The sequence below is a fragment of the Pezoporus flaviventris genome, unplaced genomic scaffold (assembly GCF_033815535.1).
Source record: "Pezoporus flaviventris isolate CSIRO_AGI_PZ_B2104156 unplaced genomic scaffold, CSIRO_AGI_Pfla_v1 ptg000054l, whole genome shotgun sequence".
NCBI classification, from domain to species: domain Eukaryota; kingdom Metazoa; phylum Chordata; class Aves; order Psittaciformes; family Psittacidae; genus Pezoporus; species Pezoporus flaviventris.
This window is the reverse complement of record NW_026892602.1, coordinates 7434624-7452513: the sequence shown is the minus strand read 5'-3', so window position 1 is coordinate 7452513 and position 17890 is coordinate 7434624. Positions and strand designations below refer to the sequence as shown.

Sequence of the window (17890 nt, the reverse complement as noted above, 5' to 3'; positions counted from 1 at the left end):
ATTACCCTTTGTTTGCTACAATATTCCTTAAATCTTTTTGCTTGCATAAAAAAATGAAAACACGAAGACAAGATATTTCGATGTCTATTTGTCCTTGATCAACATATATCCTAAAGTACTACTTGCAACCAGAGTTTAATGTTCCCCAGAATTTACAGTTAAACAGTACACTTCCAAGGAATGTATTTTTTCAGGGAGATAAAAGTATCTGATTGTTTTAAAGAACCATTCAGCTGGCTAATTGTTCCATAGCTAACACATGGTATTCAAACAACCCACACATTACAAAAGCTCATCTGGATAATAATGGGCAACTATTATTGCAATGGTTTACACTTTTCTAATACAAATGAATGGATTTTATCAAAATTTGAAAAAAAAATCTAAGAAGCTGGGTATGTGTGAAAAATAGATGGTATGAATTGGCAAGGCAAGGCTAAGCATTTTGTTCTCTTAATAGGAAATGACCTCATTTACACTGGAGTAATAATTAGTACTGCTTCACTGACAGTTAAGAAAAAAAAGTTTCACAGTATAATAAGGCAGCATCTCCTTTGTTAAGATCTACATTGATTATTAACCCTTGCCAAGAAACCCCAGATTTAACTCTGCATTGCGTGTGCCAGTGCTCTGTGGCAAAAAGTAATGGGAAGGGAAGGAGAGGAAGAGAAAAAGAAAGATGAAAAGAAAAAAGAGAGCACAAGCTAAAACCAAGTCAGGATCCCAGCCTGCATCCACCAAAGCCAGTGCTGCTGCAGGGCTGGTATCACAGTGAACAGGAAAGGATGTCAGGTGTTGTTAAGTGGGGATATTAACGTCTGATATATTTTCTAGTTGGTGAATATTTAACAATAGAGAATATATTTGCTTTTGCCTGGATTATGAAGCAAGCATGCATCAGGTGTGTGGTCAGGCTTGGCCATTGAGAGCAGACCCTGCCACCAGCTGTGGACCCCCAGGGCTCCCCCGAGAGAGGAAGAATTGCCTATAAATTACTCACACTGTCACCGCTTCTCCTCCCCACCAGAGCCCTGAACACCCGGAGACACAGCCCTGAGAAGCCAGGAAGGGCTGAGCCTGCCGAGGCAGCACTGGGAGCAGTGCAGTGTGAGCTAGAGAATTACCCTGCACATGGTCCTGTCCTGCTCCAGTCCTGCCCTTCTTCTGCGCCCTGTGCTGCCCCATGCCAATCACCCAGCTCCAGCCAGACCCGGTGAGGCACTTGGGGACGTGACACAGGCCTCTCCACTGGGGAGGGTCTCATCCTGTGCATCCAAGCTGCTGTTCCAGCAAAAAGAGTAGATCGGAGTCCTGCAGCTACTCAGAGATCAGGCATGCTACAGACAATGGCAACCCCAGCTCCTCATGCATCCCTGTCAAAGGCACCCTGTTTCTGAATAATTTACACAACATTTAGGTGAAATATTTTGTATTTTATTCACTAGATGCGTGGGTTTTTTTATAATGAGGCCCTCATTAAAACCAATATGTGTGTCATATTGTCAGGCAAATATATGTTAAAATGTCACTTTGAACAGGAAATAATACAATTTAGGGGCTTGACTCATTAAAGAAAAATATAAGCAAAAGAAAAAATTTCTGTGGGTAAGCCTGAAAGGGAGCTGGGCAGGAAAGATCATCCTGTCCTGAAAAAGTTTGAGATTCCTTTTTTATCCCCTCTCTGCATTTTAGGAAAATCACAACCTTATGAGGTTTTCCATGAAAATAAAAGGTGGACAAGTGAGCAGGATGCCTTCTGCTCATTCTCATTTTCCATGCCACCGCTGCCATGGAGCAGCTAAGGTCCCTGGGCTGGTGGGTCTCAATGCACCTACCCCATAGCCCTCAGGATCAGCCACTCTCCCTCATCTTGGAGCTAATCCACTTGAGTAAGGTAATTCAGTATTCACTGTCCAGAAAAAGCTGGCTCTATGCAAAGCCATGCCTGAAACAGAGCAAGGCTTCAGACCTGGCCTGAGCAGCAGCCCTGTAGATACCACAGGTCCTTCCCCCTTTCCCTATGTGATGAGAAATTCAAACCCGATTCATCCATTCCTGATGCCGTCAAATATGCCGTCAAAATTGACATATTCCAACACAAAAGTATTTTTTTTTTTCAGAGAGCTGCCACTCAGGAACTACCGTAATCCAGATTTACTCTGGTTTAAGCAGGCAAAACTCCTCTGAAGTGATCTATGTGCACACGTTGCAAATGCAGACTGAAGATGACATAGGAACAACTGGTAAAAGGCTACAAAATAAACACAATCACAAGAAGCAAAAGGATGCACATCACAGACACACAATAAACATTGGCATATCAACACGGACCAAGGCCACGATTATTTTCTTCTGCTGTCCAGATATCACAAAGGCACACAACAGCTGTGTTTGGGCAGCAGTGCCAGCAGAAGGGAAGTGCAGGAGTCCCACCTTACCTGTCCTTCAGACTTCCCTGCCACTGCCCTGATGTGAAGGACAAGCCCTTTAGGTCACATCTGAGAGGGGATGCTGAGAGCAGCCTCCTCCCATAAATCCCTGCAGACAATATGACACCATTCCTGACAAAAGCATTATTTCAAGAGGACAGCATCTGACACCCACTTACAATAGACAGTGAAACAGGTGAAACGCAACCTTTGCGCTAAAATCTATGTAAAGACTTTGGATAGGGCAAGCATACAAGAGCAACCCAGCCTCCGTATCAAACAGTCAGTGAGCCAGTTCTTCAGCAACTCAGTAAAAAACAGTTATTTGAAAATCCCTAAAATTAACCACCCTAGGCTCTTCCAGAGTCTTCATACAACCTGTAGGATTATTTCAATTTAGTTTGCCTCTTGGCCTCTATGTACAATTAGTAACAAAAAGATAGAGGATCTGTGGGACCACACTGTCTATTAGACCACTGCCTACTAACTGCTGACAAGATCTGAAGTTTTTCTACTTGTGCTTATCTAGAGATGGGAGCAGGATTTTGGTGTGGAAAGGTAAGGGGAAAATGAAAATCTCCAATTCTGATCCTGGGGTTCCTCAGAAGCATCTCTGTTGGGAATAGGTATGTACCAAATGACAAAAGGCAGTTTTTTGTTGTAGCTAGTTCCACAGGAGTGCCTTGAATCATAACCATAATTGACATTAGTAGCAATAAAAAAATAAAGAAAAAACAACCCCAAAAACTCAGGATACAATAGCATGGTCAGGTGTTAAAGGTATCCTGTTGGAGCTTAGTTGTCATCAGGAACAACTATCCACTGATACGCAACTCTACTAAAACAATCATCAACTCACAGTTTTAAATAGGAAAAAAAAAAAAAAAACCTTATGAAATGATAGCTTGGGAAAACGCATTTTTCATTCCTAACTATCTTGTTAGTGCATCAAATTACAAAACACCATCTAAGGCAGTTTTCACCACATCACATAAGAGGACATTTCATAAGTGATACTACTCTCATCACAGTCTGCTAGAGAAAGAAAAAGGGAGTTTGTTTATAGATTCTTTCTTGTTTGTTTTACATTTTCTATGTAGGAAAAAAAATCCAATAACCCACAAAAAGATGTAGGTCAAATGTTCTCATCTCAAATCTTCCTTGATAAGTAGCGATTTAAGAAGTCTGTATAAAAAAATGTGTTATTCCCTTTCAGCTCATAGGAAAAAAATGTTTCAGAAATAGCACATAAAAAAATATTCAATGTCACTAAAACTGGAATAGAAAATGTTTTATAGATTAACAAACATTGTAATGAATTTGCACAACCTTAACTGACTGTATACATAGCATAATGAAATGGTCTACATCCTTTCAAAGAAAAATTAGGTATTCCAATACATAGCTTCAGAAAAGCATTGTTCAGAAAAACCTGCATTTTTTCCCAGCTACCATGTAATTTGTGAGATGCATTTTTAAATGATCTGCAACTGCAGCAGGCTTCATCAGTCAGATGATACAGATAGATAATTCACCAAACTGTCACATGATCTTCCATCAGTCTAAAAGATGTGAATATATTGCCACAAGCTTTGGGAATAATGGGTGCACCTGTTTACAGTGTCACCTCTGTTTGCTAATTGTCTCCTTGAGCTACATTTTACTTCTAATGCATTTATTTTTGACAGGCAGTGTCTATTTAGAAATCACATTACTTCAAGTGCAATTGTTCTTTTGTCTATCAAGTAAATGAAGTGTTGTTATACAGATTTCAGGTTCTGATTAGTGAAGTATCAGCACACCACAAAGGTCAATCAGTTATTTACCTGAAGTAATAGAAGTATGACAGGCCTCCTGGATATCCTCTAGATCATGGTATAGCTCCTATTAGTATTAATATTTCATATTTCAAATAGATATGCATACACCTTTGTATTTCTACATTACAGAAATCTATTAAATCTTCTAAAACATACAGTACTGTACGTAGACAGAAGAACACCAGGAAAAAAGCAAAAATATCAATGTTGACTTGGAGCCAACTCTTCTATCCCAGTATTTTAAGCCAAGATAATGGTGAAAACCAATGGTTCGGTCCCACAAACATTTTGTGATGGCTTCTGCACATAAGCTGTCACTCCAATAAAACTAATGTTTTAAAAACATGCTTTTTTTCACTGTGCTTTCTGATTTTTATGGAACAGTGAAGCAAAATATACTTAAGGTTACTTGCATTAGCTTCAACTGATAAGATGCCATAAGAAATTAAGATGAGCCACTTGAGGTCTAAAAAGGACCACAGGGGATTTCTATGCACACCCTCATGTCTGCAATGCTACCAACAGTCAGTTAAATAATGTCTGAATAGGTACAAGACCATACTTTAATATATACAGTAACACAGTCAACTAGAACTATGCTATCAAACAGGAAATTTTGGAAACCTAAATCAGCATATTGATTACACAGGCACTTCAATGCATGTATATTGATCCTAAATAAATAAATAAATAAAAGAAAAAGGCATTTCAACTGGTTATTACCAAGGTGGGAAACAGTACTATTGTAATGGCAGCAGTGGTTTACCAAAACCTCATTATTTCTCACATACCTCTGTCCAAGTTCCTCATCCCATGCTCAGTTCTGCCATGCAGGGACTAGGTAGAAGAGAATCGTATGACAGCAATGCTACTATTGCAAAACAACGGCAAGGTCCAAAGCTAACACCAACCCATCGTCATGAGGGTCTGGGTACAGACTGGTCCCTCTACAGGCACAGCGCCCCCAGGGGCTTACCAGCGATTTCCACCCACCCCTGCTGTCTTACCAGTTTGCCAACAGAAACAGACAAAAAGCCACGCTTGCCTTAAGTCACTTCTAAATTGGCTCCCGTGAGCATTCCCCTACCTTGTTCACTAAAGCACGGTGTTATGTTTTCTCAGTGTTTAGCATATGCTATGTAACCTGAGCAGGACTTGCATTGTTTCAGTAGTTGTTTTTTTAAAGTATGTTCCCATCAGGACCTTAATTGCATGCAAAATGCGAGAGTTAGAGTCATTCATAAAGTCATTTAAAAATTTCTCTAACACTTTCTAGCAAGATTAGGGTACATCTTGACACAAAATATGGAAGAAATCACAAATCTTGGCCACAGATGTATATAGTGATAAAAGTGCAAATTACTCCATGTGAGCTGATGTATTCCAAGACCCAAAAGGGCTAGAGGGGGAATCTCCTCTGATGTATTTTGTAAAGCAATGCATTTTCCAAGTATTTCTGCAAATGTACAAAAAGCACGATTTAGATAGTTAAACAGTCATGAGCATCCTATATACAACTGTATTTATGACTAAAAATCCTGTAAACTTGAGTTTGAAGTTCTCAAAGCTTATTTCTCCTGCAGCTTCTAGAGTTAAAAACCACAACTGCCATACACTTCACAGCAGCAGGACTAAACCTGATTCTTGTAAAGGAGACAATGGGACATGAAACTGCTGTGTACTCACAAGCCAAAGAGGTCTCTTTGGGAAGATGTGTCTCTTACCACAGCCTGATGTTGCAGGAAAGATATGATTTATGTGGAAAGTTTAAATATTTATTTAGTCATTTTACACCCACCCCAAGAATTACTGTTTTCTTTTACCAAACAGCAAGCAATCTTTTGAATATTACTTTGCATACAGAGAAGTAGATACTCTAGCAGTAAAGCTGCTTGCCTAAGACTAAATACCACCAAGCACTTCTTTTGCACACAAACAGTCTCCTTGAAATCAATAAGGTTTCTTGACTGAGCTCTTCACACAAGTAAAAGGATCAGGTCCTTAAGCAGCAGAAAGTACAGACCACCATGTTAACATCATGAAACAGGAGCAGGTCTCTGCAATGGAGTGAAGTATAGTCACCTACCATACATGGTTAATGAGATGTGACAGGCCAAACTCAGGCCAAATGTAGACATGGGCACTTTTCTGCCTGGAAAAAACCTCCTGAGGATGTCTAAGCTTTGCTTCATGTGTAGTATCAGGTAGTAGCAATGCGATCAACCATCATCTAATGAATTACCAAAGTTTACCAGCATGACAAACCCTCTAGAGACACAGGAAAAACATGACCATCTATTTTCCAACACCCAGAGCTGGACCACAGGCAACTGTCCAGCCCTAGAGTCCTGTGTAGAGATTTGGCATGATGTCATCAAAAGGAATCCAGGACTTACACATGCCAGAATGCTTTCGAAAACCACCAAGACACTCTTTTCTTGAATATCCTGGGTTCCCTGCACTTCTAACACAGTCCACTTGCATTTACAGACACCAGACACTGCATCTCACCTGCCAGAGTCCTTCTCCTCTCCTCTTCCCCTGAAAATACCTCCTGGTGTTGCCCAAGACCTAGTCAAACTTTGACCCTATTCTACTCAACTTCTGGACCTCTATATAATTGACAGTGAAGACATTTAATTCTGCTTGTCACTGTATTTCTCTTCTAATTTAATATATATTTTAATATTAGAGGGAAGGGATGGGTCAGGACACAGCTCTTTCCAAGCAAAACTAATCTTCCTTTGGGGATGGGCGAGCCCTACACAGCTCTCTAACCTGAACAGCAAGAAGCTCCAGTTAGCTGGGGCAGCTGCGCAGCTCCCAGGTTGTAAAACAAGGATAAACAGTAACATATAACTTAGTGGCAAGCTCTATTTATTCCCGGCAGCCCAGGATGTGCAAGACCATCCCCAGCGTGTGGGTAAGCATGGGTAAGCGTGGGGAGTGCAGCAGTTACTGGTGCAGGAGGGGAGCACATGGGTGGCAGTTGTTTAAAAAGCAGCTGTGTGTGTGCTTTTCCCACTTAGGCTGTAAAACACAAATGGTGGAATCAGCACTGCAAGCTTAAAACCATGCTAACGCACTTGGCTGCATTTTATTGTTAACTTTGTGTCTACATTTCACCTTGTTTTCATAAGAAATGCAGAATGACTCCTCTGCATCAACTACCTCCTTTTATTAATATAAGGATAAAATTGCACTAAATATCCCTAATGTAGTTATAAAATGGTGAAGAATGAGAAAGCATTATGAAACAGGACATTAGTGGCCAGAGCCTTTGGAACATTTATACTGTTACATATATTTTCTCTACGTAATCAGGAATGTATTGGTATTTTGAAATTATGTATCTCTAATAACACAAAAGTACTTAAGAATAGAAATAGATAGTAATGGAAAATGCAGTCAACTGTTGACAACATATAGAATTTCAGAAAATAATTTACAGAGAACAGCACAGCAGACGAGTCAAAATTTTCTCAAAAATATTTCTTGCCTCCGATAGTCCAATGTAATTCATTTTCTATCTCTGTTCATTAATCATTGTTAAAATTAGTGATCCATTTCTTCCACTCTGCCATCTGCACTCAGCTTCGTAACAAACATGACACCTTCCTGCATAATAAAACCTGACAACTACGAGGATGCATTTCCAAATAGCTTTCTGCATATTTGCACCTCTATAACTGATTCCGTTGTCAGACAAAAGTGGATTATTTAACCAGAGTTCTTTCTTTATCAATTCAGTACACAGACGTGTGCTTGTGAGGGAGTGCGTGCGTGTGTGTGTGTATAAAATGATCAAGTGAAAATCATTTAATTTGAATTAAAAACAAGATACACCAGTTATCTTTGAATTCTCACAGCTGGTAGAATTGGTCATATATATGTATGTTAGTTTTAATCTACTATGAAGCTTAAGGATGTAGCATTTGGATTGGCTTCGTCTTGTAAAGTTTGCATACACAAGAATTACCCTGACACTCCAATTTCCTCCAAAAGGGGAAAAAAAAAAAAAAATCATATCCAGCTTGGTTTTGTTCCCCAGCCTTTGATCACTGACAATTTCAAATAAATATTTTTAAGATAAGATGAAATATCCAAGCAATGAGAAGATATAAAAAAGTGCAGAGATAAATAATTAACATTCAGGGTGTCATTTCCATCCTAGCCTCTCATCTCCTGGTGGCAGACAGGGGACTAGAGAACAGGGTTCAGCTCTTGGTCTCTTTCCATTCCATCAACAGAGCTGGAAAGCCACAGCAGCAGGGCAGGTGAGTGGTTCCTTCATATATGTTAATTGTGCTTAGATCCTACAGATGAACAGAAGCTGCAGTTCTCAGCACACCAGAAATCAGGCTAATGGGAGCACTGGGCCACAGACATGCAAGTCAATAGGAGCCTGTCCACCAACCATGAGGAATTTGGTCTCCTGTTCACAGCTCTCTGTTTGATGGGAACTGACCAGCCAACTATGAGCAGAGCTAGTCAGCCAGAAAAGATTCTGTCCCTGCTGCTTAAAACATGGCACGCATTAGGACAGTGGGGAGGAGGCACTCACGGACATGGAAGTGTACACCAGAGTCTTCTGGAGGGTAAAACTAGTTACCAAGCCCTTTAATATACTTTCAGTCAGGCCTGAAAAGTATACTAACCCTTAACTGGAACTGTAAAAGAGCAATCTTCCAATAAAGAAGATTCTCACTCCATAGTAACCTCAAATAATTGTGCCTACAAGAAGTTCTACAGTTGCCCTGTGACAGCAGGCAGATGGACAAGTACAGCGTCCAAGACAGGAACTTGATTTCCTCAACTTCCTCACCACAGTAGCCCATACATACACATGTATTTGTCTATCTCCATGCCAGGTGAGCCCACGCCACGGAGCAGCTCTCCAGGCACAGACATGGCTGCTCCACACATATCCAAGGGCTTCCACCTCCTAGGACAGGTGAGTTCTTGGGAAGAACATCAAGAGCTGACACAGCAGGAACTGGTGGACAGTGCTGCCTTCAAGAGACCATGTTTGCTTCCCAGCTCTGCCAGCTGATCTGCTTGCTAAACTTGGACAAGCTGTCCCAATTCCAAATGTTCCCACTTCTCCACTATTAATGGAGATGCTGACACTTGCCTCCTTTGTGATCCACTGATGAAAAAGCTAAATAGCTTTCAGTAACATCACAGACTGAAACACAACGAAGCAGTATCAGTACAATTTGGTTAACAAACACATCTTCTCTCAGCATCCCAATTTTCATCTGAGCACTACCACTAGTATCATTCCTCTTGCTGATAAATTTGTGACAGCAGCTGTCAGTGGAGAAAAGATCTTCCATTGCAAACATCTTAAAAAGCTTATATAGCATGCACATTATAAATTACAGAATATATACTGCAATGCTTCTTTTAGAATAGACAAAATGTAAGAGGCAACTTGAGCACAAGCCCAGCAGGTCGAATCCAAATTCAAGCAACATCTCCAACACACACCAGGAGAAGCAGCAGAACATTTTAAGAACAAAGAACCTAATTCTGTCTTCAGATGTATGCCTGCCACTCCACATGTGCAACAGGCCAAAATGAGAATCAAAGTTTCTGCAGGAATTATTTCAGATAGTTAAATAATTTTCATATTGAAGGAAGTTAAAGAAAAATTAAATCAATCTATTTTTTGATACAACACTGTCTAATACAACAGCAAACGTATGTCACTTTTTGGGAGAAAATCTGCATCTGCCATGAAAGTATTTGTTCAAGATTTAAACCAGATGTGATGTAGAACAGCCGAAATCTAAAGTTTGGGAAAAAAAAAAAAAGATGTAGAAAAGATATAGCAACTGACGTCTGCCAGATACCACCAGGGTAGGAGACCCCTGTTTTTAAAATCTTCAAAGTAGGACCATTCTAGGTACACACAAACACTTTAACCAGTTGGTATTACCTTTTTAAAATGTATTTTATTTTGGGGTTGTTTTGGGTTTTGTTTTGGCGTATTTTAATTTCCTCTCAATTTGTCAATTTGAAAATCGGTTGTCTAGCCCATTTATGAATTTTCTGTATGTTCTTGTATAGCTCTCAGTAAGCATTTGAGAACAACTACTAACTATTCTTTTTATTCTTCACTTGGAAGAAAAAAAATCAAACAGGCATTGTCTCTATAGCTGCCTCTTTTGCCTTTTAGTTTCCTTTTTTTTTTCACATGTCTGCATACTGACACATTCAATTTCAGGTTATCAGCACATCTGAATTACAGAATACTGATGGGGATAGAGGGCAGGCCTCTCTGGACTGATTAGCATCATTTAAGAAAGCATTCACTTGCTTGCTTCATTGGCTGCAGGGATTCCATGATGGGTGGCCTTTTAGCATTAGAAGTCAATATGGAGCAATCTCATTTGAATTAAATATGGACAAAAGAAAAGATTTGATTGTGGTTATTCATAGCTAACCTTTTAATTTCACAAAGCTCTGAAATTTGGGGGTTTGTAAGCCATAAAACTTAAATATACTTAGTTTTCATTTCTTTTCACTTGCTTTTCTCCTCCTCCAGTTTTTATGTACTTTTTAATTTGTGCAAAACTTAAACCAGAAGCTTATTTCAAAAGAAATGTCTGGATGAATATTTAGGAAAACCTTTTAACCTAGTTAAACCTACACTGACTATAAAAGGAGGAATGCCTGATTCTAATCCATAAATGTATGTAAATCCACACTGAAAAACATATTTGTCTCTATCAGACTCATAACTTGTTTCCGAATGATCCATAACAGGCAGCCAAGTATTTCATTAACACAAATAATTATGTATGGCTAGTCATATTATGACCTTTGTTAACAAGAACTTAAGCCCATGGAAAGGCTGCAATGATTTAAAGTACAGCAACAAAACTTGATCATAGGGAAACAAATTTCTATTCTCGCATTGAAATAAAATTATTTTATGAACCAAAACAAATTCTCACTAACCAGTAAAACTTCAGAAACATATAAAATACCAGGCTACAGAAGCAGTTGGAAAAAAAAAAATGAGTAGAGCTTAAGTTTCCCAAGGTATTAAAAGAAGTTAAGTGCAAAATTTGACTTCCAAATAGATGAAAGCGCTAAAAGTGTAGCCAACCTCTCTGAATATCTGATCCCGCTGCACTTGAAGACAGTGGGAGTTTTGCCATTGACTTCAATGGAAGCAAAATCAGACATTGAGAAATGAAGTGGAAATGGCTTTTGCTGAGCTGGGCTGACTGCCACGATACAGGATAAGCTCAGCCTATGAGGGACAGAGAATAAATATCACACTTCTTCTAGGACATGACTCGTCCTTTTGCTACCTATCCCAACAGACTAGGCTTAAATTTGAAATATATAGTTAACACCAGTCCAGACAATTTCATAGATATCCTGATGAAGGAGAAAAGTATTAAAAGTCCCTCAGTGGATGTTTCATAGAAAAAGATTCCAGCAAATCATTCCTGCACTGCAGACACCATTGAAATTGAAATCAAGATCTGTTAAAGATAAAATCAGCCTCATAAAAAGAAGCAGCAAAATGCTACCTGCATTTATACCTTTTGGTTGTTTTATGGAAGTTAAGCCAGAAACCATCCAAAGTGTTCATAGAATTACTCCTATATTCCTCAAGATCTTAGTTCATCCCTGCTGTTGTAATATAGAGAGCACCTAGATGAAAGAGGATGGAAGGTAAGGAGCATATTTCCTGAGGAAGCATATGCATTCGACTTTTCAAATTGTATGATCTCACTGTAGCATTCAATAGTTTTAAAGCTCATCTTTTCCAAGTTTCCCTCCTGTCTCTAATATACTAATTTCCAAATAATTTTGATTTTAGGGTTTTTTTCAAACCAGCATACCAGACCTCTGCATTCTCACACAGCGTTAAATCAACAGCATCCTTAGCATGCATTTTGTCCATTTTTAAATGGAATAAGTCTAAATAAAGAAACAAAAGCGCTTGGGAGTACTTTCACTGAAGCATAAGCGTTCTAAAAAGGCCCTTCACAAATGTTTCCAATATGCTTTATACTGCAACCCAATGTGCAACTTCTAAACTACACCACCACAAGTAAGAAATTAGAAATGTTGAGGGCTATTGAACACTGAATTTTCACAGTGCATCTGCACAAAGTTATTTAGCACAGATGTTTCTGTAATTGTGATCCACTGGAAAAACTTAAAGTGTTCAATGGCCCTCACACTTCCACCTGCAGAGCAGTACCGGCCTAGCACAACTATGCTGAGCTGTAACATATAAAAAGGAGCCGTAGAGGCTGGATCAGACTTTGTGAGATTTTCACAAACAGTGCTATTCTGCTTTGTTTGTGAAGGGGTGACACAATTTGGGTTTTTTCTTTCCGTTTACAAAAAAGGCCCACATATTAAAAAGGGGTGAAATAGATTTTACATGCCTGGCTTTGAACCTGGGAATCTCCCACAGTGCAACTAATTGCATTGCCAACAAGACACAGGAGTACACCCACAAGCAGCATAAAATGTAACTGTGAGGGGTGTGATGGTAAGTCTTTATAAATAATACATTCATCCCAAGGTGCACTTGTGTCTATGCTGTTAACATAGGTATTTTTTCATTAGTAGCTGTAAAGATACTGGGCAAGTGAACATCAATATGCCTCTGAAGACAATAAAAATGAGGAAGCAACAAGAGGAGAGGACTTGCTTCTTAAGCAGAATGGTTAGATATATTCAGTTGGAGCAACAGCAAAAGGAAGTGAAAATCATCGCAGTGACCCAGTGTGCTCACATGGCCTCAAAGTCCCAGGAGAGCATCGCCCTATGCTGACTTCCAACAAAAAAGCGTGTCTCATAGACCACAGAGACATGCACTATCTTCTTGCCTGCAGGAAAGGCTGAAAAGAAAGCAGGCAGCCCAAACCTGTTTAAAAAGCACTGAACAAGGACCAGTAACTTCTTTGTCTTGCCACTGCCAATACACCAGGAAGCAGGTGGACCATTCACTTAACCTCTCTTGAAAATCCCTGAAAAAGGATTATAGAGATTTTTTTTTTTTAGCTGAGAAAACAAAAGGGAATTGATTAGAGGAAAGATGATAAGCAAGGTAAGGATAAGACAACTTTGATTGTTTGAAGTAAAAAACTTCATCTAATATGGCTATAAGCATATATTGGACTGCACAAGTACGTAACATTTAGTGATAGGTTGCTGGCTTTGCAAAACACAAATCCATAATATGGACTTATATTCTGAGTCTTAAAAAGTAAGGATAATAGCTAAGTTATCATTTGAAAATTGGCTGCAGTAACTGCACATTTTTCAAAGCATATGAACAATAACATGACAACTGCTCCTGACAAGATAACCACTTTGTACTGCTGTCCCACCAGATCTAACAAACTGATCTAACAACATAACTACATCTCAGCAGGAGAGCAGCCATGATCACTTCATTGCTCTGAGAATCTGGGTTTTTTATAGTTGTTGTTAAGTTGTTCCTAGAAGTACCTTATTTGCCACAACACTCTTCTACCATCTCTAATTTTCTGCGCAGCCCCACACAACTGTTTCACCCTTCTCTCCTTCACTCCTCTTTGCCTAGGAGATCTCTTTATTTGCTCACATGCCTTCTTACAAGTTTGTGTTGATGACATCCACATCTACCCCCTACACTACTCTCCTATCTCAGCCTTGCACATCTGCCTGCACCTGAGACCACCTCTTCTAATTATGTTTCTGTCGGTTTAAACTTCAATGGATAAAACTGAACTATGTGTCTTTCCTTTCAATCTCCTGCCATTCCCTACTTTCTTTACCAGTGTTAATCAGCAATACCATTTCCTTGCCACCTTCAGTGCGGCTCCTTATTCCGTCTCCAAAGAAACCTCCTAAACCTGCCACTTTTTCCTGTACCATATCTGAAGAAACAATATCTTCCTTTCAAGCAGCCAAGACTCTTCAACTTCTCCATCCTAACTGCTACCGCAACTACTTCTACTTACTCATTCCCCAAATACTCAGCTCCACCCCAGCATAGACAGCTGTTCACTGAGTAGGCCCAAGTGTTCTGCAATAGAAACAATAAATAATTAAATGATAATGAGGAGGCGGCATGCTGATAGAGGAGGTGGCACTACATCCTAGAAGACAGCACTGAATCAGTGTGCCAAGATAATAGGGAAAAACAAGACTGATCTGTAAGATGAATTTTCCTTTAAGACTGAAAAGCAAAATTCTGGTTGGCCATAGTAAACATCTGTCAATAGTGCACAGCACTCTGATTATATTAAATTTACCACCCTGGGAAACATTTAGAGAGATGTGAATAATGTCCTTTTAAAAAATGAACACGGAACCAGAAGCCCAAAGGCATGCAAGTCCTTGACCCTTATTCAAGCACCTAAATCCCACTAAAATGGAGATCAAGCACCTAAAACCCCAAAAGGCTGCACACTTCAGAAGATGTAAGCCACAGGCACATAGCTCCCGGAGACACTTTTGAAGTTGTAACCCCTGGTCAAATGCTGTCTTAAATACTACCATCCCACCACCTCAGTTCTCACAGCCATTTTATCTGGTTGATGTATTATTCCTGTCCTGTACTGCTACAAGCTGTAAAAATAGCTTTACTGTTCCACCTTAGAGATGGCTGCTGCTCAGTAGGAAACCTTCTTAAATCACTGTCTCACAACCATTTTGTCAAACTTTGTAAGTGCAGCAAACTTTAAGGTACTTGAGTGAAAGCTTGCAGGTAAGCACGTGGTCCTCTTATAACCACAGAGCTAATCAAGGAACATGAAAATAACCTGTAACACACAAAACATTCATTCAGCCCTCTTTCATACTAAACCTCATGGTGTTTCAAACCTTGGCACGTTTTCGGGTTTCCAGCTATTCTCACTGCACACCAACATGAACAGAAAGTAGCTGCCTAGAAATAACCATTTCTTAAAAGCTTTTGGTCTCCAATTCCCTCTGTATTAAAACATTGATCCTTCTAATGCAGGAAAAGGGACATTTTAACTTTCAAGAGACAAAATTTAGACTACAAAAGAAAAAAAAAGAAGAAAGAAATGTTAGCAGCCAAATGGTAACAGGGAAAACAAGAGAGGAATTAAAGCTGAAACGTCATCCTTAACTCACCCCCACCGTGCCCAACTCTTGCAGGGGTCCTCTAACAATTGGTAATCCTTCATAGCATACCATATGTGCTGCAATAACAAGGCCCAATGAGGTACATTAAGGATGTCATTTCAACCTTACCTCCTTGCTTCTGTGAGATGAAGGGAGACCCTTAACTCCATTTTAACATAGTCTAGTGGCTGAATAAAAGAAAAGTTGTACTTTTCTAGGACAATGCTGCTCAGTTTTGTAGTGTAAATAAAAACGGCTTAAGTTGGTCAGCTGCTAACCACATGGTAATAATAAGTACAACAGACCGAAGTTCACAATTATTTCAGATTTACTCTCTTCCTGATCTTTCATTTTTATCAGCAAAACATCCTCTTGGCAATGGGAAGCTAAGCTGAAACTTAAATGAAAGAAATGCAAGAAGTAAATGACAAAAGACACAATTTTATGAAAGGAAAATATTCAGACCTCAGCCTTGACCTTGACCTTTTACTGTCTTTTAACATTAAACATTTGCCCCACCTTCGAAAAGATAAATGTGGCTTTTGATGACAGCCTATGTTATCTGAGGATTAAAATAGCCCTCTTGCAGTGCTCAACATTAAAGTCTTCCGCATTTGCAAAATTGCAAACAGATGCAACTCAAGTACCTGCAAATAATCTGCCAAGACCAATTTCAAAAGGGAGATTTCAAAATATGTGGAAGTCATTAGGACATGTATTATTTTTGCAATGAATAGGCGCCAGGAGTGTCTCAAGAAGCAGATGGGTGCTACTTTGTTTATAAAAGATCAACAGAATATTTGCCTGTAAATGAAGACGTATAAGCTATATGAAACAATTATGTTAAAATGGTGAATGTTTCAAAGCTAATTGTAATGGTCTTTTAAGATCTGAATTCCTCATTTCTTACAGCATGCTAAAATATCATTTTAGTTTTGGTCTTGATTGATATAATTACAAAAATGGCAGAAAATTAAAGCAAATGCTGTCAGATTTGCTGTTGTAAATGTTGTCACTTTATCACTTGTTTACAGTTGCACCCATACTGATAAGTGAATATTTTTCAACATGCATAAAAAATATGACCTTAATCTCATGGAAAATACAGAAAGGACAGTAAAAAATGCTAAGCTTAAAAACAACAAAAAATATTTTCCAAACTGCAACATGCTACCTAATGATCAGTAGTTTTAAAATTCACATCTTTTTAAATTTCCAGCTTAATAAAACAAGATCACAAAGGAAACTGTGACTCTATAACACATATAAATTTATAAAGAACTCAATAAACATTAATGCATTATCCCTGCAACAGAACAATGAGCTGTAGCACAATATAGCTGGTTAAAATCTCGATGTTGTATTTCTCAAAGTAATATATTTTAAATCAGGCTCCCAAATGATAATGAAAAATTTATCTGCCCAGATACTAAATCTATTTGGCATTATTTACCATGAGGAGGATGTATAAACAGCAAGAAAGCCACATATTTTACTTGCCCATCAAATATATTAATTGCTTGGGCAAAGACAATTTTGCAGTGCTGATTAAGATAGCTATGGCCGGAAAATTCCAGTGAATAAATATTTTTTCGTTTGCCTCAGTAAGGGTGAAAAGTATCATTACAATCATCACTTAACATATGTACTAAAAAAATGGAGGGGGGGGGGAATGTGTTTGGGGTTTTGTTGGTTTGGTTTGGTTTAGGCTGGGTTTTTTTCTTTTGTTGCTTTGTTGGGGGTTTTTTGCTGTTTTGTTTTGGTGTTTTCTGGTGGTGGTGGTGGTTGAGTTTTTCTTTGTTTTGGTCTTACACAACCAGGCTTAAATAAACACAAATCTACATGAAATGTTTACATCCAAATCCTAACTCAAGGTTTGCTGGCATAGTAACATACCAACTACCAACAACTGTGTGGCTACTTCCATTCACTGCCCTCTGCACAGAATTGTGACGCAGCAGCAGGCAGTGGAAGCCCTCAAAGTGCAGGTTAGGAGACCCAGTGAAAGTCAGAGAGTAAATGCAAACCTTGTTCACACTCTCCAGGTTTCACTAGATCCTGAAAACTGCAATCTTCACTTTTTAAATTTTTTTTTTTTTTTTTCAGTGTGATGAAGTTTCTGCTAGGACCTAAAAGTCTCTGTTCTTCACTGATAATCTTCCAACTGGGGCTTCTATAGTTACTGTATACCTGTAAGATAGAGATGAGAAAGTAAGAGAAAGAAATTAGAAAAAAAATGGTGCTAAAGAGAAATAATGAAAGGTACACAAGAAGAGCTAGGCAAAGGGAAGAAAAGAACAAATAGAGTAAGCAAAACATTAAAAACTATATTTTGAATTAAAAAAAAAAGTGCTTTCTGAGTGTCAGTATGTATGTCAACAGTATGGGATTAATGGAAAATTTCCTTGTCCATATGTAGGTTAGATAAGCATATTAAAGATAGGGTGTATATAAAGACAAATCTGGAGTTAGTAGAGATGTTTTTTCAAAATTTCTGTTGGCTGCTATATCCATTCGGTG

At 38.8% G+C, this 17890-nt stretch overlaps 1 protein-coding gene across 3 annotated transcripts in view; it reads right to left on the bottom strand.

The window, feature by feature from the left end:
• Positions 1 to 17890, bottom strand: part of ZNF536 (zinc finger protein 536) — a 348533-nt gene that overhangs the window by 299369 nt on the left and 31274 nt on the right. The window lies entirely within an intron of this gene.